We start from the raw sequence: 13,961 nt of genomic DNA, 5'->3' as shown, positions 1-13,961 counted from the left end.
CGGGACGAAGGTCCTGGCGCTGTCCAGCAGGGAGGCGCGCTGAGCGGCGGCGGACCAGGGCTCCGTTGACTTGGGAATGAAGTCACCGGGGACCCGCAGCGGCTGTCCAAACACCAGCTCAGCGGACGACGACTGGAGGTCCTCCTTAGGCGCTGTCCTGAGCCCCAGCATGACCCACGGCAGCTTGTCAAGCCAGTCGCTGTCCGTGAGGCTGGCTCGAAGGGCGGCCTTCATGGATCGATGGAAACGCTCACAGAGCCCGTTCGCCTGCGGGTGATAGGCGGTTGTGCGGTGGAGCTTGACCCCCAGATTCTCCGCCACCGCTGCCCACAGCTCTGAAGTAAACTGTGAGCCACGGTCAGAGGAGAGATCAGCAGGGGTGCCGTAGCGGGAGACCCACACCGCGATGAACGCCCGGGCCAGGTCGGGGGCTGTCGTTGAGGAGAGCGGAACTGCCTCCGGCCAGCGAGTCGTCCTGTCCACCATGGTAAAGAGATAGGTGTATCCGTGCGAGGGGGGCAGCGGCCCTACCAGGTCCACGTTTACATGATCGAACCTCCGCTCAGGCACAGAGAACTGCTCCAGGGGGGCCTTGACGTGTCGATGCACCTTGGCGCGCTGGCAGGCGATGCACGTGTCTACCCAGGCCCTCACATCCCTCTTGAGCCCATGCCAGACGAATTTCTCTGACACCAGCCGTGAGGACGGTTTCCTACCAGGGTGAGACAAGCCGTGTATCGCCTCGAAGGCGGGGCGCCTCCAGTTGGCGGGGACCACCGGTCGTGGCTGACCCATGGAGACGTCGCACAGGAGCGTGGCCCCTGCGTCACCGAAAACCACCTCTTCTAGGCGCAGTCCTGTGTCCGACAACTTGAGAGCCTGGACGGCGGGGTCGGCGGCCTGGTCTGCAGCCATGCGCGCGTAGTCCAAACCCAGTTGGACCGCACCAACCACCGCCCTGGAGAGACAATCCGCGACCTGGTTGGACTTCCCAGCAACGTGCTGGATGTCTGTGGTGAACTCGGATATGTAGGCGAGCTGGCGCTGTTGGCGGTCGGACCACGGCTCCGCCACCTTGGACATGGCGTGCGTGAGTGGCTTGTGGTCCACGTAGGCCGTAAACTCGCGGCCCTCCAGTAAAAAACGGAAGTGTCTGACAGCAAGCCACAGCCCGAGGAGCTCCCTGTCGAATGTGCTGTACCTTTGCTCTCTGGGAGACAGCTGGCGGCTGAAGAATGCAAGAGGCTGCCAGGCGTCCCCAACCCACTGTTCGTACACCGCTCCCACAGCAAAGTCAGAGGCGTCCGTGGTGAGAGCAGTGGGTGCCGAGGGCGAGGGGTGGGCCAACATGGCAGCGCGGGCCAGGGCCGCCTTGGTGTCCTGAAAGGCTTTGACACGCTCCGCCGTCCAGTCCACCGGCTGCTTCAGAGTCTTGCCCTTCTGGGCATCGAGGCCGCAGGATGTGAGCGATGTGGTGGAGGAAGCGATAGTAGAAGGTTACCATCCCGATGAACCCCTTGAGCTCGCTGATTGTGCTGGGGCGCGGGAAAGCAGCGACAGCTTCCACCTTCGAGGGGAGGGGGGTCACCCCCTCTGCGGAGACCCGGTGCCCGAGAAAGTCGATGGTGTTCCGTCCGAACTCACACTTCGCCGGATTGACAATCAGCCCATGTTGGCTGAGCCGTGTGAAAAGGGCCCGGAGGTGGGACAGGTGCTCCTCCTCCGTGGTGCTTGCGACGAGGATGTCATCCAAGTAGACGAAGAGGAATGGTAGGTCCCGGAGCACCGAGTGCATGAGGCGTTGGAAGGTCTGCGCCGCGTTCTTCAGGCCGAACGGCATCCGCAGAAACTCGAAGAGTCCAAATGGCGTGATTACGGCCGTCTTAGGGACGTCCTCGGGGTGCACCGGCACCTGATGGTACCCCCGTACCAGGTCCACTTTGGAGAAGAAGCGTTTGCCTGCCAGGTTCGCTGAAAAGTCCTGGACATGTGGGACCGGGTAGCGGTCAGGCTTGGACGCGTCGTTGAGGCGGCGGTAGTCCCCACATGGGCGCCACCCGCCGTCTGACTTAGGGACGATGTGCAGGGGAGACGCCCAGGGGCTGCTCGAGCGCCGAACGATGCCCACCTGCTCCATATGCGCAAACTCCGCCCTGGCGATGGCCAGCTTCTCCGGGTTGAGGCGCCTGGCCCTGGCGTGGAGGGGAGGCCCCTCGGTCTCGATGTGGTGCTCCACTCCGTGTTTCACCGTGGGCGCGGAGAAGGTGGGCTTGGTAAGGTCGGGGAATTCGGCGAGCAGCCGAAGGTACTGGTCACTTTCGGCGAGCGTATTGGACCACCCGCTGTAGACCGCCTCCCCCTGCGTACAGGCGAAGGAAGCGAAAGTCTGTGAGTTGACCAGGCGCCTGTTCCCCACGTCCACCAACAGGTTGTGGGCGCACAGAAAATCCGCACCAAGGAGGGGAAATGTGACAGCCGCTATGACAAAATCCCACGAAAAGCATTGCCCTCCGAAGCACACGTCCACCGCCCTAGTGCCATAAGAGCAGATAGGTGTGCCGTCCGCGCCTGCCAACTGCGGACCACGCTCCTCCTTCGCCACATCCGATCTCTCTGCCGGAATGATGCTCCACTGGGCACCTGTGTCACAAAGGAAACTGCGACCAGAGGCGGTGTCTTGTATGAAGAGCAGCCTGTTGGTGACGCCAGCGCTCAGGGCCACTACTGAGTGCCGGCCCCGCCGTTTCCCGTCGGTCCGAAAGTGCAGGGTGAGCGGCACCGTTTGGCCTTGGCGCCAAAAGTGGCGTGGTAGAAACAATGGCCCGCAGCGTTACCCTGCTGGCCAGAAGGTCTGGCGTCATCCTTCGCTCTCCTGCGACGGTCGGGTGGCGGGGCGGCCGCGGGAGCGAGCAGGTCGGGGGACCGTTGAGGCATGGCCAAGACGAACCGGTCCGCCTCCCTGGCCAGGGCGCGGGGCTCCATGATGGCGGTGTTGGCCAGCGCCATCCTAACTTGAGCTGGCAATGTGCGCATGAACAGCTCTGTGAAGAGGATCATGGGGTCTTCTGTACCGAGCAGGTTTAGCATCCTCTCCATGCGCGCAGAAGGCCTCTCGTCACCCAAGTCCGACATGGCAAATAGGCGACGCACCCTCTCCGCAGTGGACAGTTCAAATGTCTCTAGAAGCAGGGCCTTGAGGCGCTCATATTTGTTCGTCGTCGGGGGAGCAGACAAAAAACCTACCACTCGAGCTGCGGTGGAGCTGCCCAACATTGCCACAGCATGGTTGTACCGGTCGTCGTCGTCATCGATGTCACTTTTGTTGAAATGTGCCTCTACAATAGCAAACCATGCAGCAGGCGTTGAGTCCCAGAACTCTGGTAGCTTGAGAGTGGGAGTGTGCGCACCACGCGTTACCCTGACAGGGGATGGTGATGGCTGCCGCTGGTTTGAACGTCTTCCTCGCCCGGACATTTTGCAGGATTGTAATGTTCGTTCGCTGGTTTTTGTACACAATTACGTTAACAAAAATCCACGTCGGGGTCACCAGTGTAGTGCCGGAGGAAAAAGGAAAGACGTAGGCAACGTAATGATAACTGTTTAATCAAAATAACAACTTGTACTCTCAGTACAGGACCAGAAAATAGATCACCAAAACTGTTGAGTCTAAACAGGAAGTTGCAACGTTAATATTCCTCCCCTCTGCCCCTAGTGCCAGAACTGGTTCCCTCCCACTACACAACCAACAGTAAGAGGAGAACATGAACCCATAATGTAGTCACTACAATTGACACAATTAATGTATGGATTGTCATTCGATGTTGTCTCTCTGTTTTTGTTGTAGCTAATTATGCATTCAGTATTAGATGTGTGTGCAATGTGAGATTACAAATAAATTGCACTACTCGAACCAATGATTAATTAGTCTGTTCTCATTTATGTTGACCATCGTGTAAGGGTTTGAGTCAATAACATTTCACTTGAATATGCATGCCTACACATTATTCCAAGTGCCTGTTAGCTGCGACGTTTGCAGGAAAAGTGCTATACAAATAAATGTTATTATTATATTATTATTATCGACATCGAAGCTTACACTTATTCAACGTCTATGCGTTTTACTCAAGTGGTTTTTTTCCGTCTTTTTTTTTTTTAAATGTCTTTTTGTTATCAGGATATGGGCTATTGTTTAGCAGGAGTCAGCCACCTGTTTGGTGGTGGCGTTGTGTTGTGTGTAATTAACAAGCTCTAAACGGAGATAGAACCTTATCATTCTAAACGGAGATAGAACCTTATAATTCTAAGATCACGATACATAGCGACCCAGACGCACGCTGCTTTTTGGCCATGCTTCCAGGCGACTAGCCTACACGTGCTGTCGGAACCAAAAGTGACAAGTGCACTGTAGTGTTCAGGTAGTGTTCAGGTAGTCAGACGCGTCAGATGTGGCCAGGGACACGGCCCAGCTGACCGGGCCAGGAGACACTCACACACTCACACACTTTATAAAACTGACTCAACCTAAAAGGAGTTCGTTTTGTTTGGGTCTGTGTTCTTATTTAGAATATGGGACACATATTGGCTTGAGGCTCTGTTGAACCAAGCATGAAGCATCAAGAGCAAAACAACAACCTGTAGCGAATACCCTGGCAATCTAACAATTATATTAGTGTATAATGCATAAACTGGGCATAGTCATGGTCTTTGCTTGGCTGGCTGGCTGCATTAACCTGTTGTTGTTACTTGTATGTTCATTACGTTACTTCAAATGAATGCCCCCTAAGTCAAATCCATCAACTGAAGATAACTCGTGAGTTTATGATAAGGTTCTATCTCCGTTTAGAATGATAAGGTTCTATCTCCGTTTAGAATGATAAGGTTCTATCTCCGTTTAGAATGAGAAGGTTCTATCTCCGTTTAGAATGAGAAGGTTCTATCTCCGTTTAGAATGAGAAGGTTCTATCTCCGTTTAGAATGAGAAGGTTCTATCTCCGTTTAGAATGAGAAGGTTCTATCTCCGTTTAGAATGAGAAGGTTCTATCTCCGTTTAGGGTAATTCAGAGATATTGAGCGTCAAAGTTTTGACATTCCATTATGTTTTGTGAGATGGAACCTTTGTATTTTATTAACCGTTTGCGTCCACTCGCCATGTTGCGCGATGTTGCTATGATCCTTTTTGCCCGTCAGGTTGGTGGTTGCTAGGGAAGAAACCACGTGACTGAAAGCTATGAATTGGTAGTGTTAAGATCTGTGTGAGCAAGGGAGCTCCCTTTCTCCAATGTGCCCATCCCATAATGACAGACACACACACACACACACACACACACACACACACACATACACCAATATACACATACGCACCTCCAGAGTGTGTATGGACCCCACCTAGAGCGACCCCCCCTACACTCATGCAATAGGCTTCCTAATGAATCAGCTTTGACCCACAGCGTCACTCAGACCTCACGCCTGTCCCCAGGGAGCCAGAAGCCATCGCCTGCTTCCTCACGGCCAAACATGATTAATCTTCCCCACACAGGCAATTCCTCACTGGAGACATGGACTCTCCAAGACACATGCATTACCTCAGGTCTGCATTGCTGGCCTGGTATGTTTTAATGACTGAATTGATACATTAGTTGTACAAATGCAACAACAATGATTAGGATTCAATAAATCGTCATTATGTCAAGATGTTGGCATTTATCTGCTTCACTCAGGGGAGCGGTTGTGACATGCAGAACAACATGTTAATGGGAGGTGCATTAGTTTGTAAAGAAGCAGAGACAGCCAGCCCTATCATTTCATGACTGGCAGGGATCGTAAATGCAAGAAATAGTGCTGTTCTTTCACCATTCCTTGTTTTCTTTCCAAAGCCCGAGCAAGTATTTATCTGAGCTAGCTAGGGCAGTGAGGGTCCAGGCTTAACAAAGCGTGACTTTACTCTCAGAACAAATAACGCCCTTTTGCATGGGTAGCTTTCCTCTCTGTTCCTCCCTGCTCCTACAAACACCTGCAGTTTCTGCGGACTCAGCCGCAGTGGGCACACTGCCAGGGGACAAACACAAAGATTATTAACTTGTTGAGACAAAGTCCAACTGGCAGCATGAGCGAGGCACACAGGCTTCTCTCTGAGCTGGATCACCTTCTCTCCCCTTTATGAAATCAATAGGCTATTTTTGCCATTTTTGGCTGCCGAATGGAAAAACAGGAATGGGAAGAGAAACAAAAAGAAATTATGTGTTTGGTCCATTCAGTGGCGGTAGCGGCGAGCGAGCACGTCTAGCATAGCATGACTAAACCCAGATGGAATAGGACACCAGGGCTAGCTTCAAATGGAGACAAAGACTTAGAGATGAGTCATGCTGACTTTTAGAGGAGCTTTCTGCCGGTTACTGTTATAGCAGGCAGGCAGAGGAGAGAACAGGTTGTGCTGTTGGTAGCCAGACTCATATGAAGTATCTGTGTTTATATCCCTGTGCCTGGGGAGAAATAATACCAATGAAAACCCACTGAAAACCCACACACACCTGGCTGTATCTCCCAAGCGAGGCCACCACTATGGCTGCCTCTTTCAAGTTAAAATTAATGAAAACTGGCTGGCAAACTGGCAAACGTAATGAAAACTTAAAGAGGCAATCTGTGATTGATTCATCCATTAGTGGAGTTTTTTTTGTGTGGAATTAATGATGTTTCGCTAGTGATTTTTGAAGAATAGAATTTGCCTCATGAGTTTAGTTCAACTGTCATCAGAACCCAAAACATACGCTTCTTTTGTGAACACTATGGGCCCTATTATGCACTTCATCAATAAGACGAGGCGGTAGATCTAAACTTAAGACGTGGAGGCGTGGTCAAGGCCACTTTGCTATTATGCGTGCGGTAGTGGGCGCCTAAAACCCGGCGCTAAGCAAAGAAATTAGTCATGGGTGTGTTTTGGGCGTCTTCTCAATCAACCCAATCAGCGTGCCAGGTGCCATTCCCTTTAAGAACCGGCTGCGTTGAGTCATTAGCGCTATGCTATTATGGAAGTCCTGAGAAGGAGGTCAGCGCGCTTCTCTGCAGAAGAAAGTAACACGCTTGTGCATGAGGTCAAGGCTCATCAGTTCGCAATCTTTGGAACGGCGCGAAATCATTTGTTAATAAACATTTATCTCGAGCTTACTCGTTTTCTGTGCAAGGGAACCTTATACTCAAATTCGTTAAAGGAAAGAACAGGTCAGCTGGTTTAAGTTCAACTGCAGACAGGGAGACGGAAGGGAGACAGTCACCTGGCAACATGGAACAACCTTGTGTGATATAGTATTCAGAATAAACACAGCAATCATTATTTTCTGAATAAACACGGCAATACCTCCGCTTGTGAGTTGAGAAGTATTACAGAGGGGTCGCTGGAAGACTGCAGGAATGACAGATGTTGATGTCATTATATTACGAACGGGCACGGCAGCGTCCTAACGATTCCCACCGTGGTTGGGCGCTCCGCCACGCCCCCAGCGGGCTCGCCACGCCCCCAGCGGGCTCGACGCACGCGCAGCGGGCTCGACTCCGAAACGGCATACATTTTGCCGTCGCCACGCCCCCAGCGGGCTCGATTGCGAAATGGCATACATTTTGCCGGACTGCATACATTTTCGCGCACTGCGTGGCTATTTTAAACATTACCGTTTCAATCAACCACGTAATATGTCACTGTCAGATATTTATTCACCAGAACTAGTAAAACAGAGGTAGAGGACAACAGAGGGGCCAGAAAAGTGAGCTGTAAAAAAATATTCCCTGACCTCTCTTAACGAGACGAGTGATAAGTTACATTAAATTACAATATCAGAGCATAAAAACATCACAGGAGAGACATGGCAAATGTGCGTCCATGAGTGTGAGTCCATCCCACCAGCTAAGCAGTTTTTGAGTCGATTATATCGCGATGAGAGGAGCTCCAGCAGAGGAAGTGGTCATCCTGGCACACACTTCTCCACACTTGGTGTTGTACTCCACCACCTGTCGTTCCAGAGCTTCCAGCATAGAAGGGCCTTGCTGTGCACCATACTCTCCCCTGCACACCTTTTGGAAGAGTCTGAACAAAAAAATGTTAGCCAATAAAGTTATAATATGCATGCTGTATACCGTTTCAAACTATACATCCCACTCCACTGCTCATATGTGTTCAAATGTGTGACACATACACAACCATCATCAACATAGTATTATACCGTCTCAACCCCAATCATGTGAGGGGTCTTTTGACAATACATACATAATAACTACAATAATAGGGGCGGCTGTGGCTCAGGAGGTAGAGTCGACGTCTAATGATCACAAGGTTGGCAGATCGGCGGTTCGAGCCCCGGCTGGCCACATGTCGAAGTGTCCTTGGGCAAGACACTGAACCCCAAATTGCTCCCAGTGAGCGGGACGGCGCCTTGCATGGCAGCTCGCCGCCATTGGTGTGTGAATGTGTGTGTGAATGGGTGAATGAGAGGCCTTTGTAAAGCGCTTTGTAATAAGGCGCTATATAAGTCAGTCCATTTACCATTTACCAATATGATCTTAAAAAAAAGTGCACCTTTGGACAAACTGGAGGTCTGGGCAGATCTCTCTGTTCGCTGAGGCATGGACATATCTCACGCCATACTGCATTTGCAGGTCATGCTTCAACACACAAAGTGCTGATGTGGGAGAGTGGCCGATTTCAAAAAGCCTCGTCAGGCTCTCAATTGATGCCTTCCCCACATCTCTGTGCACAAGGGCCTCGGCCACAAACAGGTTGTGGTTGTGGGTGTTCTTTACCCTGACTTCCAATGGGAAGTCAGGCATGTGTCTGTCCTTGCAGCTGTTGACAGAATCATATCAACATTATGTTAAGTTTGAGCCAGTGAATGAGGGAATCAGTGGATTGGTGAGGTAACAAGGAGGATGTGGATGAGTTGAAATACTTGGCGTCAACAATCCAAAGTAATGGAGAGCGTAAAATAGAGGTGAAGAAGATAGTGCAAGCTGGTTGGAGTGGGTGGAGAAGTGTCTTAAGAATGATTTGTGACAGAATGCTACCAGAATTCTACCACCAATAGTGAAAAGGAAAGTTTACACGTGGTGGCATTGTCTGACAAATAACTAAACAAGAGGCAGAGCTTGGTTTTGGACATGGCAGATAGGAGACAAGCTGGTAGGGGTAATCAACTCAAAAACTGCTTAGCTGGTGGGATGGACTCACACTCATGGACGCACATTTGCCATGTCTCTCCTGTGATGTGTTTATGCTCTGATATTGTAATTTAATGTAACTTATCGCTCGTCTCGTTAAGAGAGGTCAGGGAATATTTTTTACAGCTCACTTTTCTGGCCCCTCTGTTGTCCTCTACCTCTGTTTTACTAGTTCTGGTGAATAAATATCTGACAGTGACATATTACGTGGTTGATTGAAACGGTAATGTTTAAAATAGCCACGCAGTGCGCGAAAATGTATGCAGTCCGGCAAAATGTATGCCATTTCGCCCGCTGCGCGTGCGTCGAGCCCGCTGGGGGCGTGGCGGAGCGCCCAACCACGGTGGGAATCGTTAGGACGCGGCACGGCATGCTCGTACTGTATGTGCACAGTATGCGGAGGCAACATACTGTACAGCGCTGGCCTCTCCCTTCTGAAATAAAGCATTTATACTGTGACCGTAATTGACGTCTTGCCGTGGAGCCACGTGCGTGTTCATGTGTGCCCACATGCATGCGCAAACCGCGGAGGCGCGCTCGTGTTTCAAAACGTGCATGAAGTCTAAACTTAAGAACTTTTCAAACCACTTCTTAGCGATAGGAGCAAAGTCAGATCGCATAATAGCAGTAGCGCCTAGTGCACTTCATTAACATATGAACACTCCCACAATGAGCAATATATGCACGGGAGTTTTACGTCTTATGTGTGGGCGCCTATCGACACCTGCATAATAGCAGTAGCGCGTATGAAGCGCATAATAAGGGTGGTGGTAGGTCTTAACCTGGTGGTGCGTCTTAATTAACACTTAAGACGGCAAGTTAAGAAGTGCATAATAGGGCTCATATAGCTTCAAAACATGGTTACAACTATTATTCTGATCTCAAGGATTGTCAGTCCTTGCATCCAAAGCTCCATGTATGAATTTGAGAGTGGTTACATTTCTGATGTAAAATTGTGGTTATTTGATGGTTGGTTTGTGTTTGCGTCTTGTATACTTTTAGGAGTGATTGATGTAGTTTTGGGTGAAAGCAGAGAGAAACAGACAGACTGACAGAGACACACACAGCCCGCACACACACACACACACACACACACACACACACACACACACACACACTTAGACACACACATACACACACACACACACACACAGCACAGCACGTGTACACACACACACACACATACACACACACACACACACACACACACACACACACACACACCAGCGAGAGCCTGTGCTCCAGACAGGATCACAGAGGCAGCGACTGTTTTCCCCCTCCAGAGCCTTAATGATGACCGCGTCACTGTGCAAGGTCATGCCCTCTAATTCTCATGTGGGCAGCTGCACTGTAATTGCCTGGTGTCGCTTTTATCAAATTGTCTCGGAGCTGTCTTTGCTAGCCACCGCTTTATTTCATGCTGTGAGAGAGAGCATCTCTTCTTTCTCTTTCTCTCTGTCTCTCTTTCTCCCTCTCTTCCACTTTGCAACCCTCACGCTTCTCAGGGCTAAAATAAAGTATGTGGTGTCATGTTAGGGCAAAGGGGGTCTCAGTGGCATGCTAAGTGTTAGGCTGTTGAGTGTGAAGGAGACTGGCCGAGCCCTTTGAGATGGAAGATGGGACATCTACAGAGCATCCTCCAGCACATACTCTTCAGTATACAGTATGTTATTGAAGTCTCTTTTGGTGCCATCCCTGATCTGTCGTGATTTCAGAACGGTCGATTATTGACTTGTGGATATAGATTTTTTTAAAGAACAATAATCACCGTCTAGGAATTTTGATAAGGTCTTCTTGAGTTGGCAGAATAACATTCAGCTTTACAATGGTGCCGGTGTGCTGGTTACAGCTGGTTATTGATTATTTCATTTCTTGGAAGAAGCGCTTCAATTTCCAACAAAGGGCAGCAAATACCTCTATCTGTGAAGCTATTTCTGGTGTCTAGTACCTTTTTAAAGGATGACATCACCACCTCCTCCTCTGAGCTGCTGTTTTGAAGCAGAACTTGAGTGCGGCCAGTGTACATGCTGAAAGGGTGTTTTGGAGGGTTGGATAGATAAAGTACCTCTAACAGCAGCCTGGCCCATGAGGCCTTTCTGCTATAACTGATGGAGAGGACAAGCCATGTTCTTTTGTATAGTATAGTAAGGATTAGTATACACCAGGGGAGGCTGGTGGACAATCACTTGTACAATTGTCTCACTTATAACTATTGATACTTTATTTATCTTGACGTATCTTGCCTTATTGCCTTATTTGTCTTTGTGCTGCAATGTCGAGGAACCGAAGCCTAAGAATTTTACTCTCTTACACTTGTAATGTGTGTAAAAATAGAAACTTGGAGGTAGAAATCAGAGAATGGGCTCCTTGTAATGAATGAAATGAGGAATGGGAACATGAGAAACGTGTTTTCTACCTATTGATTGATACCTCCCCTGGTATACACTGATAAACCATGGCAACCAATATGTTCCTTGTGTGTGTGCATAATGTGTGTGTGTGCGTGTGTACGTGTGTGCATGCATGCTTGCGCGTCCATCCGGGTACACATGCTTGTATATTTGTGTGCACCCATGTGTGTGTCTGTGTGTGAGTGTCTCCACGTACGCATACCTGTGTATGTGTGTGTGTGAGAGAGAGAGAGAGAGAGAGAGAGAGAGAGAGAGAGAGAGAGAGAGAGAGAGAGAGAGAAGAGAGAGAGAGAAGGAGAGGGTGGGGTGGCGGCGCTGGGTGTCTGGAGGTCTTAGGGAGTAAGTATGCGGATGACAGCGATGCATCTCACTGTAATAAGTAAACACATCACAGGCCCATGTGATTTATTGCCCGGTCGGGATGACATTTCTGCGGCGGGACGAGGAGCCAGAGTCCTGTGGCTTTTCTTTTTTTTTCCACGGTCGGAGAGAACGCTGCATTCTTATTCTTCCATTCCTCCTCCGAAGAAAGGGCACTCCTCTTATCTCCCCGGAGGAAGAGAATCCAGCCGCTCCGGGCTGAAAGGGGCGAGGAGAGTGAATGGTATTGGAAAATATAGCTTGCTGGGTAGGGAGGCGGTGAGGGAGGGCAGTGGCTGGGGGGATTGTTGGAGGGGGAGGGGGGGGGTTGGCGGGTTTGTAGCTTGATAAAGACCTGAGAAGTGCACCATGAGAAGAATAATATGTCCTTCCCTTTATTGATTCATTTATATATTTATTTTTTATCCTGCAGGATTTTTTTCCCCTTTCCTTTCCTCGAAGGGCACATTGAGGATGCAAGCAGAATTGCTAAGTCGTCGCTAAACTCTATTATTTTTTTTGCTGTCTACACATGGTGTCGTGCCTGGAGCCTGACACCCTGAATGATGGCAGTACCTACTCCACCAGAACTTTGTCATCTTTATCCTGATCTCTCTCTTCCCTTACTTTTGCCTAGTTGTTGTGTCATGTATGTGGATGGGGAAAATAACAATAATAATAATAATAATAATAATAATAATACATATTTGTTGTATGCATCTTTTCAACCTGTTTTCATCAGAACCATTGGTAGAACCAACTTTGGTTAATACACAGTCCTCCTAGTTTTTGAGGCACTGGCATCAGTCACCAGCTTCTGACTCATATAGATGAGCTATGAATCACTCATTGTTTCTCCAACACCATCATATAACTCATTACAGCAGTGTTATGTATCATATCATATATAAAACTGTGTTATGCCTGCAGAGGGGAACTCATGAGCAGGCGTCTGGGTCATGTGTGTGAGAGATGTGAGTATCTGATGAGAGGGAGAGAGAACGAGAGAGAAGAGTAGGGTAACACCTGCCTGAAGTGCTGTGCTGCATGGTGTGATTCACTACAGCGAACATTAACATGCAAAGAGAAGTGAACACAGCAGTAGATCTTCTCTGTGTGTTCTCTTAACCTATTCAATCATCCACCTAGCTTTTTTTTATGGGAAAAAAAACAATGGCAAACTCCTCTCTTCCATATGCTTACTGTGATATGTAGACTGTCAACAGACAGACACGGTTCTTATCCAGAGCAGGGATGATGAAATGGCTTGTTTTCATTTAGCCCAGAGATTTTTATGCGGCATACGGAATGTCGCGGATACTGTCAGCTACATGGCATGAATAAGATAAACTGTCCCTGTGTGTGTGTGTGTGTGTGTGTGTGTGTGTGTGTGTGTGTGTGTGTGTGTGTGTGTGTGTGTGTGTGTGTGTGTGTGTGAGTGCGTCGTGCGTGTGCACGTGTGTATGTGTGCGCGAGAGCGCGTGCGTGTGTGTGCGTGCGCATGCATGCGTGTGTGTTGGATAGTTATTACAGGTGTTCACTATGCGTGTTCCCAGCCGTGCACAAGTAATCTGACATCAGTGCATGTCTGAAAGTCTATTTGCATGGGAAAATAGGGTTTTGAACAAACATACATAAAGTACATACAAATCTTGCTCCCTTATCAATCCAGTTCACGTTTGCCGACCTAGATAGCCACCAGGTGGCGATAATGTGTAGGTTTCCTCTGCAACCTATATTTAACTATCTGTGAGAAGAAGGCTGATGTCATTAGAGGGAATCCATTGTATCGATAATGAGGAGAAACAAAAGAACATGTGTGCCTTTTACAAACTAACCATTAGGGGGCACATTCTATTGACGGCTGCTGATTCTGGGCCGATGCATTTTCCTTCTTATCTGTGTTCAATAGCCTGTCTGTAACTGCTCCTCTCAGACAGTGGGGATGAGCAGAGCAGAGGAGAATAAAAGTGTTTCCAAAGTGCCAGT

This window comes from Nansenia antarctica (genome assembly GCF_963989245.1).
Source record: "Nansenia antarctica genome assembly, chromosome: 9".
NCBI lineage: Eukaryota > Metazoa > Chordata > Actinopteri > Argentiniformes > Microstomatidae > Nansenia > Nansenia antarctica.
The sequence above is the reverse complement of the archived record's forward strand: the minus strand, read 5'-3'. Positions refer to the sequence as shown.